The sequence below is a fragment of the Triticum aestivum genome, chromosome 4B, assembly GCF_018294505.1.
Source record: "Triticum aestivum cultivar Chinese Spring chromosome 4B, IWGSC CS RefSeq v2.1, whole genome shotgun sequence".
Classification (NCBI taxonomy): domain Eukaryota; kingdom Viridiplantae; phylum Streptophyta; class Magnoliopsida; order Poales; family Poaceae; genus Triticum; species Triticum aestivum.
The window spans coordinates 232,080,337-232,086,134 of NC_057804.1; positions in this window are offsets into that span (position 1 = coordinate 232,080,337).

Here is a 5,798-nt window from a genome sequence, read left to right on the forward strand (position 1 = left end):
TGGCTGATAAACAAGAAAAGTAATTGAAAGTACAGACATTGTATGATAGACAGGTGCAATGGATAGTGAGGAATAGAATAGGGCATGAAATAATTCACATTTATGTTGTCTAACCAAATAGGATAGCATGACATAATTTTACATATAAGATGGCTAACTAAACAGGATAGCATGAGATAATTTCACATTATGATGGATAACTAAAAAAGATGGAAAGACATAGTTCAAAATATGATGACTATGTAAACAGGATGACATGATATATGTCAGATTAAGGGATCCGCAAACCCTTGAGAGGTTCGAACTTTGGGGTGCGTGCGGAGATCTCAACCTACCTAGCCTGCCTACTCGCAATCCTCCTAAGCCTTGTGCGTCAAGCTCAAAGAGACAAAGAGACACATCAGTTTATCCTGGTTCCGGCTACCTTGCGGTGTAATACCCTACTCCAGCATTTTGGTGGATTTCCCCAGAGGGCTAGGGATGAACAAGTATAGTGGATGAACTAGCCTCACCAGGTGAGGTGTTCTTGAGCTGGTGTGGTGTGAGCTAGTTCGACTTGTCTTCCCTCCATGGTGGTGTCTAGTCCTATTTATAGTGGCCTTGGTCCTCTTCCCAAATGTTGGCGGGAAGGGATCCCATAACGGACGAATTTCAAAGGGGACAAGTAGTACAACCTATCCTAACAAAAGTAGTCTTCGCCTGCGAAAAGCCTCTAGTCGTGAAGCTACGGTGGGCTCGTCGATGACCTCCGTCCTGCCGTCTTGGCGGTCTTGGTCTCGTTACACCAGAATGGAAACATTTGGCTGATTCCTCGGGACTCCGCGCCTTCGGCTTGCCTCCTTTGCACCGAACAGGAAACCTGTACTCTGTGCACGCCTGGCGCCCGCCTGGCCTTGGCCGTCATGGCTTATGTCAGCTGAGCCTCATGAGGAGAACCTTGCATAGAACTCTCCGCCCCTTGCGATCTAGCCTGCTGAGGACGAGCCCTCGGGGGTCTTGGTGTCGTCTGCCTCGCGAGGCTTGGCCTCTCGCGAGGGTCTTGTGGTGTTGATGTTGAAGCTAGGCCATACCAGGCCATTGATGGAGCCACATGGTGGGCCACAGGCAGGTAGGGCTAGATACTCCCAAATCCAGGACGTCGACAGTAGCCCCCGGTCCCAAGGCGCGCTCGAACTTGGCTTCCAGGCGAAGCCAAAGGGCAAGTGCGGAGCGCCGTGGGCCCTAACCGCCTGCGGCCTTGATGATGTGTGGCGATTGACGGGACGTGGGCGACTTCGCTTCCCCATGCTGCCTCAGCAACTGTTCGACTAGATAGCTACATGCTGCATGCAGTGAGAATTATCATTACTGGAAATCATGGGTGGCCGACGATTTACCTTCTCCTGGCTATAAATGCGCGAGTGGGAGGAGCCCTGTCCCATCTCTCTTTCGTCTTGCTCCCGCCTGCTTCTTCTCTTCTCCACCTTTCCTCCATGGCGCCGATCAGGAGGTATCTGGGTTCCCCTTCCCATTTTATGCTCATGCTCAGGACGAAGGAGTGCGCTATAGAGTGGCGCCTGACGACGGTGGTAGGGCCGCCATTGTCCAGCCGACTGCACCCTGGACCCACGCTGATGGTAGCTCGCGTGAGTTTGTGGTGTGGGCGGCAATGCCTCCCGATACCTGGATCCGACTCCCATGGTTCTTCGCCAGCGAGCTGCCTCCGAGGGGGCCAGTTGAGCTGTGGCTGCAGCACGCCGGGTGTCGTAGCTCGGCCACCAGAGCTGAAGTCGAGGTGGTGCCGCCTGGGGACGTCTTCATGACGCAAGGATGGGGTGAGATCGCCCAGGCTTGCCGCGCAGAGGGAGCCCTGGAGATCCACTTCGAGTATGATGGTGTGGCCACTCTGTTCTTCAAGGTCTTCAACGAGGAGGGCAAACGGCTGGAGTGCTGCCCCGGAGGAGACAGCGCGAGGGACGCCGCAGCGGGTGCTGGACCTACTGTTATCCCCTTCGGCGCTTCGTCTAGCAGCGGCGACGACTCCTGGGAATCTGGCGACTCTCCTAAGCCCAGTCATTCTCCAGAGTCGAGCGACGACAGCTACGCGCCGCTAAGCTCCCGCCGAGGCCAGAGCGCGGCTGTGGCTGCCGCCCGGCACCACCAGCGACACCGTAGGGCCTAGTAGTTGCTTTCCCTATGTGGAAAGAAGACCAGCCACCATGGGGTTTGTAAGGATCGGAACATACTTAATAGCAATGCTGCTCCTTTTGATCTTATAATGAATTCATGTTTCCAGTTTGGCACGGTTCCTCCCTTTCCTTTTCCCTAGGCAGTGTTGCGCTCTACGCCAACAAGACCCAGTTTCCAGGCAGGCTTCAACCGTCGCTACTATGCCAGGGCGCGATGCCATGGTCAAGGCTCGGAGGTGAGCGGCCCGAGGTCCATTAAGAGCTGATGAGGCGCGATGCTCATGAGGTCCCCCTTGTTGTGCAAGAAGCTGCACAAAGAATCGAAAAGGGGAGTAGAACTGCCGAAATGGAACTGCGAGGCGGGGCATGCGGGGAGCGAAGATGGTGCCGCAACGAGCTGGGACTTATCTTTTTGTGCATTGGTCCATCTTGGAGATGATGCTCACTCTCACGCCCATGGTGTCGTTGGGCTCAGCTTGCATTGGCCACCTTCTTGCCCCGCTCGCCAAGGTGCTCTACGTCCTCAGGACCCGGCCCTCGAGCGAGCTCAGCGCTGCTGGTATGCCAGGTCGCGATGTCGTGGGCAAGGCACGGGGGTGAGGGCTGGAGAGCTAGTAGGAGCTCTCGAGACGCGATGCTCGGGAGGCCCCCCTTTAACGTGCAAGCGACTCGCGAGGCCAAATGGCGGTTGTTCATCCCAACCCATGGCCCATTGCCAGATGAACCTGCAGGTTAGATGACAGGAAAGACCAACACCACCTGCAGAGCGGGCCTGCAGCCCAGGGCATTGTATTAAGACACCGGGGACCTGGCGAGGTGGTGTACATGAGGCGGGTCGCAAACCAGAGCTCGATCCCCGGGTTTATCGGTGTTGCAGGGACGGACCCGAGCACAAGCGTTGTGCCAACATGAGTTATCATGCAGCGATGCGGGAGAGGTACTAGCCAGGACACATGAGGGGTCGCGAGGCGGCGGTCATAGTGGGACAACCATAGATAAACTCACAGAAATGGTTAGATACTCCTGGTGAATGCAAAACGATACATGTCGTAGGGCCAGACCCATACGGCCTGGGGATGATGCAGCCCAAGGGGCGCCCCCAAACTGAACAAACTAGAGAGAGGTTATCTGGTACCGTCATTGTAGAGAAGTTGAAGTAGCCAAAAAATGCGTGCCGCTGGAGTCGTTCCTCACGAGCCGCCCTGGTGCCGAGCCTCGGGGGGCTCGGAGGGACCGAGAGGCTCCTGAAGGCGCTCCTCCATCTTCACCATGACTGCCTGATGCCTGGCCTCGCAAGCCATCTGGGCGTCCCTCATGCAGCGCTGGAATGCTTCCACCACGCCCGGCAGGACGAAGGGCATGTGGGCGTAGCTGTGAGGTGGTCCCTTGCACCGGCTGACACGGGACAGCGAGATGAGCTGCCGAGACGCGGCCCTATTGAGCTCGGGGATGTTGATGCTGATGCGGACTCCTTACCGTCGCCAGGGCAGTGAGCTACACTGTGCGGCAGGCGACGATCGCCTTGCAGAACCCTTGTTTCTTGAACCTCCTCGATTACCTTGCTGATGAACTCCTGACCACCTGGTGTCTCACGCCTGCTTCCTTCTCCAGGGAAGTGTGCTTTGAAGAGAGCCTCCACATGATGCCCGAGCGACTCCATTGTGACTCTGGCTAGGTTTGAGGCCCTCCAAAGGAGAGCCCCAAGCCCAGACCGAGAGGGGCGCCGGGCATGCCTTCCTATGCAATGGGTGATGGTGCCACGTCCGGAGACGCGAGGCTCAGCGTAGCATCCTCGAGCGATGCTTCCTGATGAGACCCCTGTCCTAGCTACCCCTTCTTTGTCTTGGGGGCGACCTCAGGAGGGAGGGCGCCGTCCTCATCCTCAGGATTCTCGACCGCTGCAGCCTGGAAGGCACTCTCAAGGGAGCACACCGCATCCTTCTCTTGACACGCGACCATGATGACGCCGCCGCTTCCTGGCATATTGAGGACGTTGTAGCCGTGGTGCGTAGCTGCCATGAACTTGGGCAGTGCTGGCTACAAACTACCTCTTGAGCACTGCGTTGGTTTTCCCTTGAAGAGGAAAGGGCGATGCAGTAAAGTAGCGTAAGTATTTCCCTCAGTTTTTGAGAACCAAGGTATCAATCCAGTAGGAGGCTCCTCAAAAGTCCCACGCACCTACACAAACAAACAAGAACCTCGCAACTAAAGCGATAAAGGGGTTGTCAATCCCTTCACGGTAATTTGTGAAAGTGAGATCTGATAGAGATAATATGATAAGATAAATATTTTTGGTATTTTTATGATATAGATTGGAAAGTAAAAGATGCAAATAAAAGTAGATGGAAAACTTATATGATAAAAGATAGACCCGGGGGCCGTAGGTTTCACTAGTGGCTTCTCTCAAGATAGCATAAGTATTATGGTTGGTGAACAAATTATTGTTGAGCAATTGATAGAAAAGTGCATAGTTATGTGAGTATCTAGGCATGATCATGTATAAAGGCATCACGTCCGTGACAAGTAGACCGACTCCTGCCTGCATCTACTACTATTACTCCACACATTGACCGACTCCTGCCTGCATCTAGAGTATTAAGTTCATGAAGAACAGAGTAACGCATTAAGAAAGATGACATGATGTAGAGGGATAAACTCATGCAATATGATATAAACGTCATCCTTTTATCCTCGATGGCAACAATACAATACGTGCGTTGCTGCCCCTGCTTTCACTGGGAAAGGACATCGCACGATTGAACCCAAAGCTAAGCACTTCTCCCATTGCAAAAATGATCAATCTAGTAGGCCAAACCAAACTGATAATTCGAAGAGACTTGCAAAGATAACAAATCACACATAAAAGAATTAAGAGAAGATTCAATTATTTCTCATAGATAAACTTGATCATAAACCCACAATTCATCGGATCTCGACAAACACAACGCAAAAAGAGTTACATCAAATAGATCTCGAAGAAGATCGAGGAGAACCTTGTATTGAGATTCAAAGAGAGAGAGGACGCCATGTAGCTAATAACTATGGACCCGAAGGTCTCTGGTAAACTACTCACAATTCATCGGAGACACAAAGACACAGAGATTTATACTAGTTCTCAGAGACACAAAGACACAGAGACATAGAGACACAAAGACACAGAGATTTATACTGGTTCGGGCCACCGTTGTGTTATAATACCCTAATCCAGTGTGGTGTGGTGGATTGCCTCGAGGGGCTATGGATGAACTAGTACAAAGGATGAACAAGACTTAGGAGGTGAGGTGTTGTTGAGCTGGTGTGGTGCTCGGGGTGGAATGGATCTCCCCCCCCCCACTATGGTGGAGGCTAAGTCCTATATATAGTGGCCTTGGTCCTCTTCGCAAATATGAGCGGGAAGGGATTCCACAATGGCGGGATTTGAAAGGGGACAAGTAGTACAGTCTATCCTGACAAAAGTAGTCTTCTCCTGCAAAAAGCCTCTGGTTGTGATGCTGCGGTGGGCTCAGTGATGACCTCCGTCCTGTCGTCCTGGTGGTATTGGTCTTGTTGCACCAAAATGGAAACATTTGGCTGATTTCTCGGGACTCCGCGCCTATGGCTTTCCCCGCTTGCACCAAAGAGGAAACCTGC